Source organism: Dendrobates tinctorius, unplaced genomic scaffold (assembly GCF_039654945.1).
Source record: "Dendrobates tinctorius isolate UK_male_01 unplaced genomic scaffold, ASM3965494v1 ptg000211l, whole genome shotgun sequence".
Lineage (NCBI taxonomy): Eukaryota > Metazoa > Chordata > Amphibia > Anura > Dendrobatidae > Dendrobates > Dendrobates tinctorius.
The window spans coordinates 31,086,996-31,108,317 of NW_027361878.1; positions in this window are offsets into that span (position 1 = coordinate 31,086,996).

The window sequence follows — 21,322 nt, forward strand, 5'->3', positions numbered from 1 at the left end:
TATACAGCAGGTCTTGTGTGGTGTTCCCAGTATATGGCGTATCTTGTGATGTGTTCCTGGTACGCGGCAGGTCTTGTGTGGTGGTCCCGGTATCTTGTGGGGTGTTCCCGGTATTTGGCGTATCTTGTGGGGTGTTCCCGGTACGCGGCAGGTCTTGTGGGGTGTTCCGGGAATATGGCGTATCTTGTGGTGTGTTCCTAGTACGCGGCAGGTCTTGTGGGGTGTTCCTGGTATTTGGCGTGTCTTGTGGGGTGTTCCCGGTATATGGCGTATCTTGTGGTGTGTTCCTAGTACGCGGCAGGTCTTGTGGGGTGTTCCCGGTATTTGGCGTATCTTGTGAGGTGTTCCCGGTACGCGGCAGGTCTTGTGGGGTGTTCTCGGTATTTGGCGTATCTTGTGAGGTGTTCCCGGTATGCGGCAGTTCTTGTGGGGTGTTCCCGGTATATGGCGTATCTTGTGATGTGTTCCTGGTACGCGGCAGGTCTTGTGTGGTGGTCCCGGTATCTTGTGGGGTGTTCCCGGTATTTGGCGTATCTTGAGGGGTGTTCCCGGTACGCGGCAGGTCTTGTGGGGTGTTCCCGGTATATGGCGTATCTTGTGGTGTGTTCCTAGTACGCGGCAGGTCTTGTGGGGTGTTCCTGGTATTTGGCGTGTCTTGTGGGGTGTTCCCGGTATATGGCGTATCTTGTGGTGTGTTCCTAGTACGCGGCAGGTCTTGTGGGGTGTTCCCGGTATTTGGCGTATCTTGTGAGGTGTTCCCGGCACGCGGCAGGTCTTGTGGGGTGTTCCCGGTATATGGCGTATCTTGTGAGGTGTTCCCGGCACGCGGCAGGTCTTGTGGGGTGTTCCCGGTATATGGCATATCTTGTGAGGTGTTCCCGGTACGCGGCAGGTCTTGTGGGGTGTTCCCGGTATATGGCATATCTTCTGAGGTGTTCCCGGTACGCGGCAGGTCTTGTGGGGTGTTCCCGGTATCTTGTGGGGTGTTCCCGGTATATGGCGTATCTTGTGAAGTGTTCCTGGTACGCGGCAGGTCTTGTGGGGTGTTCTCTGTATTTGGCGTATCTTGTGAGGTGTTCCCGGTACGCGGCAGGTCTTGTGGGGTGTTCCCGGTATATGGCGTATCTTGTGGTGTGTTCCTAGTACGCGGCAGGTCTTGTGGGGTGTTCCCGGTATTTGGCGTATCTTGTGAGGTGTTCCCGGTACGCGGCAGGTCTTGTGGGGTGTTCCCGGTATCTTGTGGGGTGTTCCCGGTATATGGCGTATCTTGTGAGGTGTTCCCGGCACGCGGCAGGTCTTGTGGGGTGTTCCCGGTATATGGCATATCTTGTGAGGTGTTCCCGGTACGCGGCAGGTCTTGTGGGGTGTTCCCGGTATTTGGCGTATCTTGTGAGGTGTTCCCGGTACGCGGCAGGTCTTGTGGGGTGTTCTCGGTATTTGGCGTATCTTGTGAGGTGTTCCCGGTATGCGGCAGTTCTTGTGGGGTGTTCCCGGTATATGGCGTATCTTGTGATGTGTTCCTGGTACGCGGCAGGTCTTGTGTGGTGGTCCCGGTATCTTGTGGGGTGTTCCCGGTATTTGGCGTATCTTGTGGGGTGTTCCCGGTACGCGGCAGGTCTTGTGGGGTGTTCCCGGTATATGGCGTATCTTGTGGTGTGTTCCTAGTACGCGGCAGGTCTTGTGGGGTGTTCCTGGTATTTGGCGTGTCTTGTGGGGTGTTCCCGGTATATGGCGTATCTTGTGGTGTGTTCCTAGTACGCGGCAGGTCTTGTGGGGTGTTCCCGGTATTTGGCGTATCTTGTGAGGTGTTCCCGGCACGCGGCAGGTCTTGTGGGGTGTTCCCGGTATATGGCGTATCTTGTGAGGTGTTCCCGGCACGCGGCAGGTCTTGTGGGGTGTTCCCGGTATATGGCATATCTTGTGAGGTGTTCCCGGTACGCGGCAGGTCTTGTGGGGTGTTCCCGGTATATGGCATATCTTCTGAGGTGTTCCCGGTACGCGGCAGGTCTTGTGGGGTGTTCCCGGTATCTTGTGGGGTGTTCCCGGTATATGGCGTATCTTGTGAAGTGTTCCTGGTACGCGGCAGGTCTTGTGGGGTGTTCTCTGTATTTGGCGTATCTTGTGAGGTGTTCCCGGTACGCGGCAGGTCTTGTGGGGTGTTCCCGGTATATGGCGTATCTTGTGGTGTGTTCCTAGTACGCGGCAGGTCTTGTGGGGTGTTCCCGGTATTTGGCGTATCTTGTGAGGTGTTCCCGGTACGCGGCAGGTCTTGTGGGGTGTTCCCGGTATCTTGTGGGGTGTTCCCGGTATATGGCGTATCTTGTGAGGTGTTCCCGGCACGCGGCAGGTCTTGTGGGGTGTTCCCGGTATATGGCATATCTTGTGAGGTGTTCCCGGTACGCGGCAGGTCTTGTGGGGTGTTCCCGGTATCTGGCATATCTTCTGAGGTGTTCCCGGTACGCGGCAGGTCTTGTGGGGTGTTCCCGGTATCTTGTGGGGTGTTCCCGGTATATGGCGTATCTTGTGAAGTGTTCCTGGTACGCGGCAGGTCTTGTGGGGTGTTCTCTGTATTTGGCGTATCTTGTGAGGTGTTCCCGGTACGCGGCAGGTCTTGTGGGGTGTTCCCGGTATATGGCGTATCTTGTGAGGTGTTCCTGGTACGCGGCAGGTCTTGTGGGGTGTTCCCAGTATCTTGTGAGGTGTTCCCGGTATATGGCGTATCTTGTGAGGTGTTCCCGGTACGCGGCAGGTCTTGTGGGGTGTTCCCGGTATATGGCGTGTCTTGTGGTGTGTTCTCTGTATATGGCGTATCTTGTGGTGTGTTCCTAGTACGCGGCAGGTCTTGTGGGGTGTTCCCGGTATCTTGTGGGGTGTTCCCGGTATGTGGCGTATCTTGTGAAGTGTTCCTGGTACGCGGCAGGTCTTGTGGGGTGTAATCGGTATTTGGCGTATCTTGTGAGGTGTTCCCGGTACGCGGCAGGTCTTGTGGGCTGTTCCCGGTATATGGCGTATCTTGTGAGGTGTTCCTGGTACGCGGCAGGTCTTGTGGGGTGTTCCCAGTATCTTGTGAGGTGTTCCCGGTATATGGCGTATCTTGTGAGGTGTTCCCGGTACGCGGCAGGTCTTGTGGGGTGTTCCCGGTATATGGCGTGTCTTGTGGTGTGTTCTCGGTATATGTCGTATCTTGTGGTGTGTTCCTAGTACGCGGCAGGTCTTGTGGGGTGTTCCCGGTATATGGCGTATCTTGTGGGGTGTTCCCGGTACGCGGCAGGTCTTGTGGGGTGTTCCCGGTATTTGGCGTATCTTGTGAGGTGTTCTCGGTATATGGCGTATCTTGTGGTGTGTTCCTAGTACGCGGCAGGTCTTGTGGGGTGTTCCCGGTATTTGGCGTATCTTGTGAGGTGTTGCCGGTACGCGGCAGGTCTTGTGGGGTGTTCCCGGTATTTGGCGTATCTTGTGGGGTGTTCCCGGTATATGGCGTATCTTGTGGTGTGTTCCTAGTACGCGGCAGGTCTTGTGGTGTGTTCCCAGTACGCGGCAAGTCTTGTGGGGTGTTCCCGGTATTTGGCGTATCTTGTGAGGTGTTCCTGGTACACGGCAGGTCATGTGGGGTGTTAGTGGTATATGGCGTATCTTGTGAAGTGTTCCCGGTACGCGGCAAGTCTTGTGGGGTGTTCCCGGTATATGGCATATCTTGTGAGGTGTTCCCGGTATGCGGCAGGTCTTGTGGGGTGTTCCCGGCATCTTGTGGGGTGTTCCCGGTATATGGCGTATCTTGTGAAGTGTTCCTGGTACGCGGCAGGTCTTGTGGGGTGTTCTCGGTATTTGGCGTATCTTGTGAGGTGTTCCCGGTACGCGGCAGGTCTTGTGGGGTGTTCCCGGTATATGGGTATCTTGTGAGGTGTTCCTGGTACGCGGCAGGTCTTGTGGGGTGTTCCCAGTATCTTGTGAGGTGTTCCCGGTATATGGCGTATCTTGTGAGGTGTTCCCGGTACGCGGCAGGTCTTGTGGGGTGTTCCCGGTATATGGCGTGTCTTGTGGTGTGTTCTCGGTATATGGCGTATCTTGTGGTGTGTTCCTAATACGCGGCAGGTCTTGTGGGGTGTTCCCGGTATATGGCGTATCTTGTGGTGTGTTCCTGGTACGCGGCAGGTCTTGTGGGGTGTTCCCAGTATCTTGTGAGGTGTTCCCGGTATATGGCGTATCTTGTGAGGTGTTCCCGGTACGCGGCAGGTCTTGTGGGGTGTTCCCGGTATATGGCGTATCTTGTGGGGTGTTCGCGGTATATGGCGTGTCTTGTGGTGTGTTCCTAACACGCGGCAGGTCTTGTGTGGTGTTCCCGGTATCTTGTGGGGTGTTCCCGGTATATGGCGTATCTTGTGAGGTGTTCCTGGTACGCGGCAGGTCATGTGGGGTGTTACTGGTATATGGCGTATCTTGTGAGGTGTTCCCGGTACGCGGCAGGTCTTGTGGGGTGTTCCCGGTATATGGCATATCTTGTGAGGTGTTCCCGGTACGCGGCAGGTCTTGGGTGTTCCCGGTATCTTGTGGGGTGTTCCCGGTATATGGCGTATCTTGTGAAGTGTTCCTGGTACGCGGCAGGTCTTGTGGGGTGTTGTCGGTATTTGGCGTATCTTGTGAGGTGTTCCCGGTACGCGGCAGGTCTTATGGGGTGTTCCCGGTATCTTGTGGGGTGTTCCCGGTATATGGCGTGTCTTGTGAGGTTTTCCTGGTACGCGGCAGGTCTTGTGGGGTGTTCCCGGTATATGTCGTATCTTGTGAGATGTTCCTGTTACGCGGCAGGTCTTGTGGGGTGTTCCCAGTATCTTGTGAGGTGTTCCCGGTATATGGCGTATCTTGTGAGGTGTTCCCGGTACGCGGCAGGTCTTGTGGGGTGTTCCCGGTATATGGAGTGTCTTGTGGTGTGTTCTCAGTATATGGCGTATCTTGTGGTGTGTTCCTAGTACGCGGCAGGTCTTGTGGGGTGTTCTCGGTATTTGGCGTATCTTGTGGGGTGTTCCCGGTACGCGGCAGGTCTTGTGGGGTGTTCCCGGTATTTGGCGTATCTTGTGAGGTGTTCTCGGTATATGGCGTATCTTGTGGTGTGTTCCTAGTGTGCGGCAGGTCTTGTGGGGTGTTCCCGGTATTTGGCGTATCTTGTGAGGTGTTCCTGGTACGCGGCAGGTCATGTGGGGTGTTACTGGTATATGGCGTATCTTGTGAAGTGTTTCCGGTACGCGGCAGGTCTTGTGGGGTGTTCCCGGTATTTGGCTTATCTTGTGGGGTGTTCCTGGTACACGGCAGGTCTTGTGGGGTGTTCCCGGTATATGGCGTATCTTGTGGGGTGTTCCCGGTACGCGGCAGGTCTTGTGGGGTGTTCCCGGTATGCGGCAGGTCTTGTGGGGTGTTCCCGGTATATGGCGTATCTTGTGGGGTGTTCCTAGTACGCGGCAGGTCTTGTGTGGTGTTCTCGGTATTTGGCGTATCTTGTGAGGTGTTCCCGGTACGCGGCAGGTCTTGAGGGGTGTTCCCGGTATTTGGCGTATCTTGTGAGGTGTTCCTGGTACGCGGCAGGTCATGTGGGGTGTTACTGGTATATGGCGTATCTTGTGAGGTGTTCCCGGTACGCGGCAGGTCATGTGGGGTGTTCCCGGTATCTTGTGGGGTGTTCCCGGTATATGGCGTATCTTGTGAGGTGTTCCCGGTACGCGGCAGGTCTTGTGGGGTGTTCCCGGTATATGGCGTATCTTGTGAGGTGTTCCTGGTACGCGGCAGGTCTTGTGGGGTGTTCCCAGTATCTTGTGAGGTGTTCCCGGTATATGGCGTATCTTGTGAGGTGTTCCCGGTACGTGGCAGGTCTTGTGGGGTGTTCCCGGTATATGGCGTGTCTTGTGGGGTGTTCTCGGTATATGGCGTATCTTGTGGTGTGTTCCTAGTACGCGGCAGGTCTTGTGGGGTGTTCCCGGTATCTTGTGAGGTGTTCCCGGTACGTGGCAGGTCTTGTGGGGTGTTCCCGGTATATGGCATATCTTGTGAGGTGTTCCCGGTATATGGCATATCTTGTGGGGTGTTCCCGGTATATGGCATATCTTGTGAGGTGTTCCTGGTACGCGGCAGGTCTTGTGGGGTGTTGCTTGTATATGGCGTATCTTGTGAGGTGTTCCCGGTACGCGGCAGGTCTTGTGGGGTGTTCCCGGTATATGGCATATCTTGTGAGGTGTTCCCGGTATTTGGCGTATCTTGTGAGGTGTTGTCGCTATATGGCGTATCTTGTGGTGTGTTCCTAGTACGCGGCAGGTCTTGTGGGGTGTTCCCGGTATCTTGTGGGGTGTTCCCGGTATATGGCGTATCTTGTGAGGTGTTCCTGGTACGCGGCAGGTCTTGTGGGGTGTTACTGGTATATGGCGTATCTTGTGAGGTGTTCCCGGTACACGGCAGGTCTTGTGGGGTGTTCCCGGTATCTTGTGGGGTGTTCCCAGTATATGGCATATCTTGTGAGGTGTTCCCGATACGCGGCAGGTCTTGTGGGGTGTTCCCGGTATCTTGTGGGGTGTTCCCGGTATATGGCGTATCTTGTGAGGTGTTCCCGGTACGTGGCAGGTCTTGTGGGGTGTTCCCGGTATATGGCGTGTCTTGTGGGGTGTTCTCGGTATATGGTGTATCTTGTGGTGTGTTCCTAGTACGCGGCAGGTCTTGTGGGGTGTTCCCGGTATCTTGTGTGGTGTTCCCGGTATTTGGCGTATCTTGTGAGGTGTTCCCGGTACGTGGCAGGTCTTGTGGGGTGTTCCCGGTATATGGCATATCTTGTGAGGTGTTCCCGGTATATGGCATATCTTGTGGGGTGTTCCCGGTATATGGCATATCTTGTGAGGTGTTCCTGGTACGCGGCAGGTCTTGTGGGGTGTTGCTGGTATATGGCGTATCTTGTGAGGTGTTCCCGGTACGCGGCAGGTCTTGTGGGGTATTCCCGGTATATGGCATATCTTGTGAGGTGTTCCCGGTATGCGGCAGGTCTTGTGGGGTGTTCTCGGTATATGGCGTATCTTGTGAGGTGTTCCCGGTACGCGGCAGGTCTTGTGGGGTGTTCCCGGTATCTTGTGAGGTGTACCCGGTACGCAGCAGGTCTTGTGGGGTGTTCCCGGTATCTTGTGAGGTGTTCCCGGTACGCGGCAGGTCTTGTGGGGTGTTCTCGGTATTTGGCGTGTCTTGTGAGGTGTTCCCGGTATTTGGCGTATCTTGTGAGGTGTTCTCGGTATATGGCGTATCTTGTGGTGTGTTCCTAGTACGCGGCAGGTCTTGTGGGGTGTTCCCGGTATTTGGCGTATCTTGTGAGGTGTTCCCGGTATTTGGCGTATCTTGTGAGGTGTTCTCGGTATATGGCGTATCTTGTGGTGTGTTCCTAGTACGCGGCAGGTCTTGTGGGGTGTTCCCGGTATCTTGTGGGGTGTTCCCGGTATATGGCGTATCTTGTGAGGTATTCCTGGTACGCGGCAGGTCTTGTGGGGTGTTCTCGGTATTTGGCGTATCTTGTGAGGTGTTCCTGGTACGCGGCAGGTCTTGTGGGGTGTTACTGGTATATGGCGTATCTTGTGAGGTGTTCCCGGTACGCGGCAGGTCTTGTGGGGTGTTCCCGGTATATGGCATATCTTGTGAGGTGTTCCCGGTACGCGGCAGGTCTTGTGGGGTGTTCTTGGTATATGGCGTATCTTGTGGGGTGTTCCCGGTATCTTGTGAGGTGTTCCCGGTACGCAGCAGGTCTTGTGGGGTGTTCCCGGTATCTTGTGAGGTGTTCCCGGTACGCGGCAGGTCTTGTGGGGTGTTCCCGGTGTTTGGCGTATCTTGTGAGGTGTTCCCGGTACGCGGCAGGTCTTGTGGGGTGTTCCCGGTGTTTGGCGTATCTTGTGAGGTGTTCCCGGTACGCGGCAGGTCTTGTGGGGTGTTCTCGGTATTTGGCGTATCTTTTGAGGTGTTCCCGGTACGCGGCAGGTTTTGTGGGGTGTTCTCGGTATTTGGCGTGTCTTGTGAGGTGTTCCCGGTATTTGGCGTAACTTGTGAGGTGTTCCCGGTACGCGGCAGGTCTTGTGGGGTGTTCCCGGTATTTGGCGTATCTTGTGAGGTGTTCCCGGTACGCGGCAGGTCTTGTGGGGTGTTCCCGGTATTTGGCGTATCTTGTGAGGTGTTCCCGGTATGCGGCAGGTCTTGTGGGGTGTTCCCGGTATTTGGCGTATCTTGTGAGGTGTTCCCGGTACGCTCCAGGTCTTGTGGGGTGTTCTCGGTATATGGCGTATCTTGTGAGGTGTTCCCGGTACGCGGCAGGTCTTGTGGGGTGTTCCCGGTATTTGGCGTATCTTGTGGGGTGTTCTCGGTATTTGGCGTATCTTGTGAGGTGTTTCCGGTACGCGGCAGGTCTTGTGGGGGTGTTCTCGGTATTTGGCGTATCTTGTGAGGTGTTCCCGGTACGCGGCAGGTCATGTGGGGTGTTACTGGTATATGGCGTATCTTGTGAGGTGTTCCCGGTACGCGGCAGGTCTTGTGGGGTGTTCCCGGTATATGGCATATCTTGTGAGGTGTTCCCGGTACGCGGCAGGTCTTGTGGGGTGTTCCCGGTATCTTGTGGGGTGTTCCCGGTATATGGCGTATCTTGTGAGGTGTTCCTGGTATGCGGCAGGTGTTGTGGGGTGTTCCCGGTATATGGCGTATCTTGTGAGGTGTTCCTGGTACGCGGCAGGTTTTGTGGGGTGTTCCCAGTATCTTGTGAGGTGTTCCCGGTATATGGCGTATCTTGTGAGGTGTTCCTGGTACGCGGCAGGTCTTGTGGGGTGTTCCCGGTATATGGAGTGTCTTGTGGGGTGTTCTCGGTATATGGCGAATCTTGTGGTTTGTTCCTAGTACGCGGCAGGTCTTGTGGGGTGTTCCCGGTATCTTGTGGGGTGTTCCCGGTATATGGCGTATCTTGTGAGGTGTTCCCGGTACGCGGCAGGTCTTGTGGGGTGTTCTCGGTATTTGGCGTATCTTGTGAGGTGTTCCCGGTACGCGGCAGGTCTTGTGGGGTGTTCCCGGTATTTGGCGTATCTTGTGAGGTGTTCCTGGTACGCAGCAGGTCTTGTGGGGTGTTACTGGTATATGGCGTATCTTGTGAGGTGTTCCCGGTACGCGGCAGGTCTTGTGGGGTGTTCCCGGTATATGGCATATCTTGTGAGGTGTTCCCGGTAAGCGGCAGGTCTTGTGGGGTGTTCTCGGTATATGGCGTATCTTGTGAGGTGTTCCCGGTACGCGGCAGGTCTTGTGGGGTGTTCCCGGTATCTTGTGAGGTGTTCCCGGTACGCGGCAGGTCTTGTGGGGTGTTCTCGGTATTTGGCGTATCTTGTGAGGTGTTCCCGGTACGCGGCAGGTCTTGTGGGGTGTTCCCGGTGTTTGGCGTATCTTGTGAGGTGTTCCCGGTACGCGGCAGGTCTTGTGGGGTGTTCCCGGTATTTGGCGTATCTTGTGAGGTGTTCCCGGTACGCGGCAGGTCTTGTGGGGTGTTCCCGGTGTTTGGCGTATCTTGTGAGGTGTTCCCGGTATTTGTCGTATCTTTTGAGGTGTTCCCGGTACGCGGCAGGTCTTGTGGGGTGTTCTCGGTATTTGGCGTGTCTTGTGAGGTGTTCCCGGTATTTGGCGTATCTTGTGAGGTGTTCCCGGTACGCGGCAGGTCTTGTGGGGTGTTCCCGGTATTTGGCGTATCTTGTGAGGTGTTCCCGGTACGCGGCAGGTCTTGTGGGGTGTTCCCGGTATTTGGCGTATCTTGTGAGGTGTTCCCGGTACGCGGCAGGTCTTGTGGGGTGTTCTCGGTATATGGCGTATCTTGTGAGGTGTTCCTGGTACGCGGCAGGTCTTGTGGGGTGTTCTTGGTATATGGCGTATCTTGTGAGGTGTTCCCGGTACGCGGCAGGTCTTGTGGGGTGTTCCCGGTGTTTGGCGTATCTTGTGAGGTGTTCCCGGTATTTGGCGTATCTTGTGAGGTGTTCCCGGTACGCGGCAGGTCTTGTGGGGTGTTCCCGGTATTTGGCGTATCTTGTGAGGTGTTCCCGGTACGCGGCAGGTCTTGTGGGGTGTTCTCGGTATATGGCGTATCTTGTGAGGTGTTCCTGGTACGCGGCAGGTCTTGTGGGGTGTTCTTGGTATATGGCGTATCTTGTGAGGTGTTCCCGGTACGCGGCAGGTCTTGTGGGGTGTTCCCGGTGTTTGGCGTATCTTGTGAGGTGTTCCCGGTATTTGGCGTATCTTGTGAGGTGTTCCCAGTACGCGGCAGGTCTTGTGGGGTGTTCCCGGTATTTGGCGTATCTTGTGAGGTGTTCCCGGTACGCGGCAGGTCTTGTGGGGTGTTCTCGGTATATGGCGTATCTTGTGAGGTGTTCCTGGTACGCGGCAGGTCTTGTGGGGTGTTCCCGGTATTTGGCGTATCTTGTGAGGTGTTCCCGGTATTTGGCGTATCTTGTGAGGTGTTCCCAGTACGCGGCAGGTCTTGTGGGGTGTTCTCGGTATATGGCGTATCTTGTGAGGTGTTCCTGGTACGCGGCAGGTCTTGTGGGGTGTTCTCGGTATATGGCGTATCTTGTGAGGTGTTCCTGGTACGCGGCAGGTCTTGTGGGGTGTTCTCGGTATATGGCGTATCTTGTGGTGTTCCCGATACGCGGCAGGTCTTGTGGGGTGTTCCCGGTATATGGCGTATCTTGTGAAGTGTTTCTGGTACGCGCCAGTTCTTGTGGGGTGTTCCCGATATATGGTAAGTCTTGTGGAATGTTCTCAGTTTGGATGATCCATCGCTGTTTTTCCGTTGACACAGCCATATGAGGGCTTATTTTTGTGGGATGAGTTGAATTTTTTAATGGCACCATTTTGCAGTACATATATTCTATAGAAAAATGTGTTATTTGGGGGATAGAAATAGGAAAAAAATCCCAGAAATTCTGCAATTTTTCCTTTTATTTTTATTTTAACCATTTATCGCTTTATTCTATAGGTCAGTATGATTGCGATATTATATACAATATACAATGGCGCACTACTAATAGCAGCAGACTTTGGGGGCTATCATGCTGTTTGGAGGACTTTGAGGAGGTCATTATTCTGTTTGGAGGGGTCCTGTGTTGGTCGATGTGGGGCCCATTATAGATAGGGGCCATCATGCTATGTGGGAGGGCTGTGTGGGGACCATCCTATTATGTGGCGGGATCTGGGGGGCCTCATACTGTGAGTCAGGGCCATCCTACTTTGCATGTGGATCTTCTTACTGTGTGGGGGACAGTGGAGGCCATCATACTGTGTTGGGGTATCAGGGGGGTAATATGTAAATTTCTATATGTATACAGTATATATATTTATGTATGGGTTCCTTACGAACATGGCAACACCAATTACCATTGTTTGACCCTTGGCTTCCACGGTAATGATGGGTTCACAGAGGGAGACAATTCCTTTTATGTAACCACTTAGATGCCACAGTCACTATTGACTGCATCATCTAGGAGGTTAAATGCCTGGGAATCAGTGTCTTCGCTGACCATATGGGTTTATTACAAACTTATCATACACGTTCTCTGTAATTGTCTGGAAGTTCTCAGTAAATTGCTGCTTAGTTTTATTATTGTGGAGTTCACATTTCAATATATCGCTTTACTAGAGCGCCAGCTGCAGGGCTAATGTGACTAAGGGTACCGTTACACATAGCGATGCACCAGCGATCCCGACAACGATATGGATCGCTGGTGCATCGCTAAGTGGTCGCTTGTGAGCTGCCAAACAGGCAGATCTCACCAGCGACATAGCAGCGGTCGTTACTTACCTGTCAGACGCGGCGATCCTGATGTCCTCCCGCCCGCGTCCACGCGTCGCTCGTCACAGCAGGAAGCTGACGACAAGAAATGATCCAGGACCTTCTCGCGCGATCAGCGATAACCAGCGGGGGAGCCGGTCAGAGGTAAGTATCACATGTAGCGATATCGCTAGCAATATCGCTGCTACGTCACAAAATCGGTGACTTTACAGCAATATTGCTAGCGATATCGCAGTGTGTAACGGGGACTTAACATATACAGTACATGCTGGCTCTTCCTCTGGACGTGTAAGGGCTGTGTGCTGTAACCAATCAGATGTGTTCAACCCCTGCTGTATCACAAAACAGCTGGAAACTGCAGCTGCATATCCCTCCTAATCCCCATCATTTATATATATTTATAGAAACAGTTATGACAGCGGAATGACAGAGTATTTATTCTTCGCTGTTTTAATGTAATGGACAACCCTTTTTAAGATGAAAAACTAAGCAAGTCTGTGCAGCATAGAGAACCAGTCTGATGTATAGAAGACTAGATTTCATAAACTATTTGTATATAAGTTTTTTTTCTAGTGGATTTAAGTTATAAATCCATTAAAATGGATCCCAAATATTTTTTGGGGGTGCTAAGTAATCATAGCTAGCATAACTCTGAACCATCCCGTTTTCAGCGGCACTGTCCTGATCTGAGGGCTCAGTCCCGCCGTCCCAGAATGTAAGGCTTTGTCCCAGCTTCCATTCACTTCTCTTTGGCGTTTTCTTCGCTACGTAGATGGGGTCGGCATCTCTGCACTTACATTGATTAAATGGGTCATCCATTAGCGCAACCCCTTTTCACTATGAATATTTGACCGATGCACAGTGACACCATCTGCAGCAAGATGATGCTGCAGGTCTTTGGAGGTGGTCTGTGGATTGTCCTTGACTGTTCTCAGCATTCTTCTTCTCTGCCTTTCTGATATTTTTCTTGTTCTGCCACTTCTGGGCTTAACAAGAACTGTACCTGTGTTCTTCCATTTCCTTACTATGTTCCTCACAGTGGAAACTGACAGGTTAAATCTCTGAGACAACTTTTTGTATCCTTCCCCTGAAAAGCTATGTTGAATAATCTTTGTTTTCAGATCATTTGAGAGTTGTTTTGAGGAGCCCATGATGCCACTCTTCATAGGAGTATCAAATAGGAGAACTACTTGCAAGTGGCCACCTTAAATACCTTTTCTCATGATTTGATACACCTGGCTATGAAGTTCAAAGCTCAGTGAAGTTACAAAACCAATTTAGTGCTTCAGGAAGTCAGTAAAAAGTAGTTAGGAGTGTTCAAATCAAGAAAATGATAAGGGTGCCCATACTTTTGCACCGGTCAAATTTTGTTTAAATGCAGATTGCACATTTTCTGTTAGTACAATAAACCTCATTTGAATCCAGAAATATAACTGAGTCCATCAGTTATTAGATATATGAAACTGAAATACCTGTTGCAAAAACCAAAATTGCTATTAAGAAAAAAGGTTAACATTAATAGGGGTGCCCAAACTTTTACATATGACTGTAGATTATACTGGTGCATAGAGATACATCTGTACATAGCAATACATTTCTATGCCCCTGTATTCTAGAAGTGAAAAATAAGTGAGATTTTTTTTGTTCCTATAAAACTACAAAAATGAAATATTCTCTTCTGTTGTGAGATCAAGACTACTGAGGAATTGAACCCACAACCTGTATCATTGTAGACAACCACAAATGCTATGAACCACAGCCTCTGCTGAAATCAGTAGGAGAATTTTGTATACTAGAAACTGCACTGCAGGCTTTGACCCTACAGGCAGATTATACTGGTACAAAGAGATACATTTGTGTATATCAGTGTATTTTTATGTCTCTATTCTAGAGGTGAAGAAAAACTCAAGATTTTTTTTTTCTTCCTATAAAATTACAAAAACAATAATGAAAACAATTTACAATAAAGTCATTTTTACTGAAATCAGTGGGAGAATTTTGTATACTAGAAACTGCACTGCCAGCTCTGACCCCACAGGCAGATTATACTGGTACATAGAGATACAGTACATCTGTACATATCAGTGTATTTCTATGTTCCTGTATTCTAGAGGTGAAGAAAAACTCAAGATTTTTTTTCTTCCTATAAAATTACTAAAAAAATAATGAAAACAATTACAATAACGGTATTTTTACTGCGCTTTAAAAAAATAAAATAAACATCACAAAACAAGCAAATAACAGACACATTTTATGTCCCTGTAATCGCAACGACTCCAACAACACAGATTATATAGGGTGATGAGTGAATGGTGTAAAATAATGGCGCTATCGATGTCTTTTCTTCATTAAACCAATAAAAACTGTAATAAAAAATTTAAAATGTAGCGCTGCATTTTTTAAGCGCAGAATCAAAGCTTTTCTGTACTATTAAAGACCAACATTAAAAACGCGGCTTCACATTCGTTAATGGTAACACACCTGCAGACTTAATGGAACGGTGAGGGCGGGTTACCTAACGAGCAGTGAAGACTCTGCAGACCATGCAATGAAAATATGACAAACACAAACAGAAACTGACGACTATTCCCTGCAAACTAATTACCGGAGCCAATGTTTACATTCCGTGCCTTCTGTTTCCTTAAAAAAAACAACCTCTTATTCTTGCACTGTTGCTGGAAAATCAACACAAAGGTGGTTTGTAATTGTCTCACTGTGATTAATTTCATACCGGAAATGTTTGTCACTAATTGAGCTGTTCATCTGGAAATGTAAATATTGGGAGTTCTTATTCAGTGCGGGATACCAGAGCTGCTGGGCGAAGATACTGACCACTAGGTGGCAGCACCAGCTTGTGTATGTGCAGACACTGGAGTCATATACTGTTCTCATGGAGGATCTGAGATGTTACCCATGTCATGCCAGGAAAGCCACCCATATTATCTACTGTCTATCATATATCTATCTATTCAGTATCGTAACTAGAGTCCAAAGGGTCCAACGCAAAATTTGGACCTGGGCACCCACCTGCATGTTGGTCAGATATCGTGCCCTTGTAGTATTAAAGAACCTAAAAAAAGTATGTGTTCCCCCCATGTAATAATGTCCTCTGTCCTGTCTCCGTCCTGTAATAATGCCCCCCTCTTGGCTTCTTCCTGATTTAATGTCCAATGTTCTGGGACCCTTACTGTAATAATGCACCCCACCATCCTATAAGAATGTCCCCCATCCTGGGCCTCTCCCTGGTTTAATGTCCCCCATCCTGGACCTCTTCCTGTAATTAAGTCCTCCATCCTTGGCCCCTTCTAGTAAAATGTCCCCCATTTTGGGCAACTTTCTGGTATAATGTCCTTCATCCTTGGCCCCTTCCTGGTATACTGTCCCCCTTTTTGGTCCACTTACTGGTATAAAGTCCTCCATCTTGGGCCTCTTCCTGGTTTAATGTCACCCGTAGTGGGCAACTTTCCAATAATAATGTCCATGTCTTGTCCCCTTATAGTAATAATACTCTCCTCCATCCTGGGTCCCATCCTAACACAATGTCCTCCATCCTGCGCCTCTTCCTAGTATAATGTCCCCCATCCAGGTATAATGTCTCCCTACCTGGTAAAATGTTATTACCCATCCTGGGCCCCTTTCTATTAATAATGTCCATCTCCTGGTCACTTACTGTAATAATTCCCCTACCATCACGGGCCCCATTCTATAACAATGTTCTCCATGCCTGAGCCTCTTCCTTGTATAATGTCCCCCATCCTCTGTCTCTTCCAGGAAAAATGGACCTCAATCTTTTCCAGCACATTTTAAAAATAAACAATTATTCTTACCTTCCTCCATTTCCATGATGGATAGCGTCCTCTTCTATTTTATTACATTACTAGCTGAAGAGCCTGGCGCTGCCCGGGCATAGTGACTAACTACGGTTAGTTATAACAAATTATAATGATTATAGCTATATATACAGTTGTGGCCAAAAGTATTGACACCCCTGCAATTCTGTCAGATAATACTCAGTTTCTTCCTGAAAATGATCTCAAACACAAATTCTTTGGTATTATTATCTTCATTTAATTTGTCTTAAATGAAAAAAACACAAAAAGAATTGTCCTAAAGCCAAATTGGATATAATTCCACACCAAACATAAAAAAGAGGGTGGACAAAAGTATTGGCATTGTTCGAAAAATCATGTGATGCTTCTCTAATTTGTGTAATTAACATCACCTGTAACTTACCTGTGGCACCTAACAGGTGTTGGCAATAACTAAATCACACTTGCAGCCAGTTGACATGGATTAAAGTTGACTCAACCTCTGTCCTGTGTCCTTGTGTGTACCACATTGAGCATGGAGAAAAGAAAGACGACCAAAGAACTGTCTGAGGACTTGAGAAACCAAATTGTGAGGAAGCATGAGCAATCTCAAGGCTACAAGTCCATCTCCAAAGACCTGAATGTTCCTGTGTCTACCGTGCGCAGTGTCATCAAGGAGTTTAAAGCCCATGGCACTGTGGCTAACCTCCCTGGATTTGGACGGAAAAGAAAAATTGACGAGATTGCAACGCAAGATTGTGCGGATGTTGGATAAAGAACCTCGACTAACATCCAAACAAGTTCAAGCTGCCCTGCAGTCCGAGGGTACAACAGTGTCAACCCGTACTATCCATCGGCGTCTGAAAGAAAAGGGACTGTATGGTAGGAGACCCAGGAAGACCCCACTTCTTACCCCGAGACATAAAAAAGCCAGGCTGGAGTTTGCCAAATCTTACCTGAAAAAGCCTAAAACGTTTTGGAAGAATGTTCTCTGGTCAGATGAGACAAAAGTAGAGCTTTTTGGGCAAAGGCATTAACATAGAGTTTACAGGAGAAAAAAGAGGCATTCAAAGAAAAAAACACGGTCCCTACAGTCAAACATGGCGGAGGTTCCCTGATGTTTTTGGGTTGCTTTGCTGCCTCTGGCACTGGACTGCTTGACCGTGTGCATGGCATTATGAAGTCTGAAGACTACCAACAAATTTTGGAGCATAATGTAGGGCCCAGTGTGAGAAAGCTGGGTCTCCCTCAGAGGTCATGGGTCTTCCAGCAGGACAATGACCCAAAACACACTTCAAAAAGCACTAGAGAATGGTTTGAGAGAAAGCACTGGAGACTTCTAAGGTGGCCAGCAATGAGTCCAGACCTGAATCCCATAGAACACCTGTGGAGAGATCTAAAAATGGCAGTTTGGAGAAGGCACCCTTCAAATATCAGGGACCTGGAGCAGTTTGCCAAAGAACAATGGTCTAAAATTCCAGCAGAGCATTGTAAGAAACTCATTGATGGTCACCGGAAGCAGTTGGTCACAGTTATGTTGGCTAAAGGTTGTGCAACCAAGTATTAGGCTGAGGGTGCCAATACTTTTGTCTGGCCCATTTTTGGAGTTTTGTGTGAAATGATCAATGTTTTGCTTTTTGCTTCATTCTCTTTTGTGTTTTTTCATGTAAGACAAATTAAATGAAGATAATAATACCAAAGAATTTGTGATTGCAATCATTTTCAGGAAGAAACTGAGTATTATCTGACAAAATTGCAGGGGTGTCAATACTTTTGGCCACAACTGTATAAAGCTGAGTGTATAGCCCCGCCCACTCCACATAGCCACATTCACTATAATATCCCACATCATCCCGTCACCCAGAGCCACCGGACAACTACCCCTAATATCCCACATCCCGTCAGCCAGAGATACCGGACAACTACCCTTAATATCCCACATCATCCCTTCAGAGCCACCGGACTACTACCCCTAATATCCCACATCATCCCGTCAGCTAGAGCCACCGGACTACTACCCCTAATATCCCACATCATCCCGTCAGCTAGAGCCACCGGACTACTACCCCTAATATCCCACATCATCCCGTCAGAGCCACCGGACTACTACCCCTAATATCCCACATCATCCTGTCAGCCACCGGACTACTATCCCTAATATTCCACATCAGCCAGAGCCACCGGACTACTACCCCTAATATCCCACATCATCCCGTCAGCCAGAGCCACTGGACTACTAATATCCCACATCATCCCATCAGCCAGAGCCACCGGACAACTACCCCTAATATCCCACATCATACAGTCAGCCTGGGGTCAGAACCAGAGCGCTGAGCGGAACAGTCCTAACTTCCATACCGGGGATCCCTTTAAGAGAGGCCTGGCGTCAGAACCAGAGCGCTGAGTGGATTTGCCCTGACTTCCATACCAATGATCCCTTTAATAGAAGCCTGGGGTCTTACCAATGATCCCTTTAAGAGAGACGGGTGAGAATCAGCGCTGAGAGATTTACCCTCACTTCCATACCGGAGATCCCTTTAAGAGGGGCCTGGGGTCAGTACCAAAGCGCAGAGTGGATCTGCCCTCACTTCCATACTGGGGATCCCTTTAAGAGAGGCCTGGGGTCAGAACCAAACGCTGGATGGATTTGCCCTGACTTCCATACCAATGATCCCTTTAATAGAAGTCTGGGGTCAGAATCAGAGTTCTGAGGGATTTGCCCTAACTTCCATAATGGAGATCCCTTTAAGAGAGGCCTGTGGTCAGTACCAAAGCGCAAAGTGGATTTGCCCTCACTTCTGTACCAGGGATCCCTTTAAGAAGGGCTTGGGGTAAGTACCAGAGCGCTTAGTGTGATGTACAATGTCTGTGAGGTATGGGGTTTTGTCTACAAAATATGATGTTTTCTGTTGTAACTTTCCAGAAAAATCCAGCCCTCTATGCCAATGCAGGCTGTCAGCTCATGCAGCACCTTCCCCCCTCCTCTTTTCGCCCATGGCTCACTCACACACTGACCAGTGCCCCCCTGCCTGGGCTAGCTCTGAAACCTTAAACCAACTTCCTCTCGAAGAGCAGGGGGAAGGGATCCCTTTGTTCGGAAAAACACAGGCTGTATGCCGGTATATGGGAAACATAAAAGTCATATTACGAAAACCATACCCAGTAGAGATATAAAAATCATATTTCTGCGATCCGAGCAGACCCAGCTTCGCTGTGGTGCCTGTTGCAAAACTCTCGGATGTCCAGAACCTGAGATATGATTTGCGCCCAAATGGACGGTCATATCGCATAGATGTTTGATGTTTTCTTGATGGGCTCATTACGCTGGGAAACATGATACCACTGATGAGTCCATACCAGCTTCTCCCATAAAGTTATAGCTAATCTAAGTTTTGTAGCCAAAACATAACTTGGATAAGAGAGGTGGGATCAACCCAGAATGCACCTCTCTGTGATGTCACATAGGAAAGTCTATAAGGCATTTCCTGGGAAAAACCAGCTCAGAACAGCTGCAGAATCCGTGCTGACAAGAACTCCAGATGAGTGGAGACGTGTGGCTCCTCCCCCCTTAAAGCCGCATGGTCTGCCTAAGGAACAATATGGAACTGTGAGTGTAATCTCTTTGTTTTCTCCACTTTTATTTTATACCTGTACTGTACATATTTTATGTCTCAATTTTATAGCAACTTTTATCTGTAATCACTGTCCTCTTTCGGAAAATAAATGAAATTATTTAGATCTGTCTCCATGCTCTAAGAATCGAACTATACGCCTTTGATAGATAATCGCTACTAATTCAAAGGGTTTGCCACGGACCCTCTTAATTTAACACTGTGAATTAAGTAACCGTGACTGGTGGCAGCGCGTTGTGTACGGCTATTACGGCTTGCTGGCAGTACAGAAGGGTCTTATATTGCTGAATAAGGGTCTGCAGCCACAGCATTGATAATTCCCTTACTGCAGAAGCCTAATTGCCGGTTCACAACAGGCAGCCCGTCCGGCGACCAATTATCCTAGGTGCAGTTCCCTGACTGACCTGAGGGTAAGGGGGGCGCCGGAGAGCTGCGAGTTCCAAAGTGGAACTGAGAAAGTGGGATATACATAAATCCCCGCAGAACTTGGAAGATTGATAGCAGTGGTGGGGCATCCAAATTAAACTCCCCCTGCGGCAAATTGTAGAGCGAGATTAGCTTGCTGGATATTTTTGGTCACATGGTGCCAGTGTTGGGACAACTAAGATAAGCCCCACTGCGCCTGTGATAGCCGTGTGCCGGCATTGTGTCACGTCCCTCCGTCCGCTGATACACCCGGGTCAGTGGTGGGATTGTGACATAGTGGTGACACAGGGTCCGCTGTCCGTCGCGTTTTGGTGGCAGCGGGACCCCCGTTAGTGTCGCCCGTAAGTAGACGAACGGCGGTGGGCTGTTCGTCACATATTGGTGGCAGAGCGGTGGGATAATCCTAGAGCATTAGTGATTTGGTTTGAGCAATCATTCCTCTCACTAAAAACCTGCACGGTTCCTGCGGGAATCCTGCATCATAGGTTTTGGAGAACAGACTCAGTGGTTACTAGTTCTGAGACATTTGTGTGTACATACAAGTATTCCCTCCCATTTCTTCGTTTTTCTTTTTCTATCTTTTATTTGGCAACCATGGCGGCAAAAGGAGAACCTTGGTACAACTGGCAGACAAAGGAAGTTCTTGCTGGGTTATGCACGTACCAAGGCCTTGACGCCACGAACAAAAACAGAGCTCAAATGATCGCGGCTCTAGTGCAGCTGGACAACGACCAGAATCCAGCGAGCGCAGAAGTTGGCCCAAGTGGCAATGGGGCTGCAGCAGAGGCTCCACTCCTGAGCGCTGGCCCCACATTCAACCAGGACGGGGTGGACCCCTATCTGCAAATGGCCTTGGACGCACTCCCCGCCGAAGACAGTGATGGGCGGGTGAGGCTGATCCAGCAATATCGGCAGGAGGCCCAAGCCGAGCGTCAAGCCCAGGCTGAGAGAGCTGAGCGCCGAGCGGAGGCTGAGAGAGCAGAGCAGCGAGCCGAGAGGGAGGCGCAGAGGGCCCATGAACTGGAGGTACTCCAGCGGGGTGGGAATGCCCCCACAGCCCGAAGCAGTGAGCCCAGCAGCGTCCAGACTCCTAAACCCCGGCCAGAGCATTTTCCCGTGATGGAAAAGGATGGGGACTTGGACACATTTCTGCGAGCCTTTGAGAAAGCCTGCAGACAGTACCAGCTGCCTAGAGACCAATGGGCAAGGTACTTGACCCCAGGGCTAAAAGGCAAAGCCCTGGAGGCATTTGCTTCTCTTCCGCCAGAAGCCGATGACGACTATGACGCCATAAAGCAGGCGCTGATCGCCAAATACCGGCTGACACCTGAGGTATACCGAAAGAAGTTCCGACACCTCCAACGTGGCCCACACGATAGCTACAGTGATGTGGTGCAAGGACTCAGGACCCACTTTGACCAGTGGATCCATGGACTGTCCGTTGAAACCTTTGAGCAGCTACGGGACCTGATGATCAAAGACCAGTTCCTGCATCTCTGCCCAGCTGAGGTCCGACAGTTCATCCTGGACCGCGAACCAACGAACGCGGACAAAGCGGCGCAGATCGCCGACAACCACGAGGCCAACCGGAAGCCCGAGACGCGGAGGCCAGTCGCCACCAGCTGGAAAGGGGGTAAGCC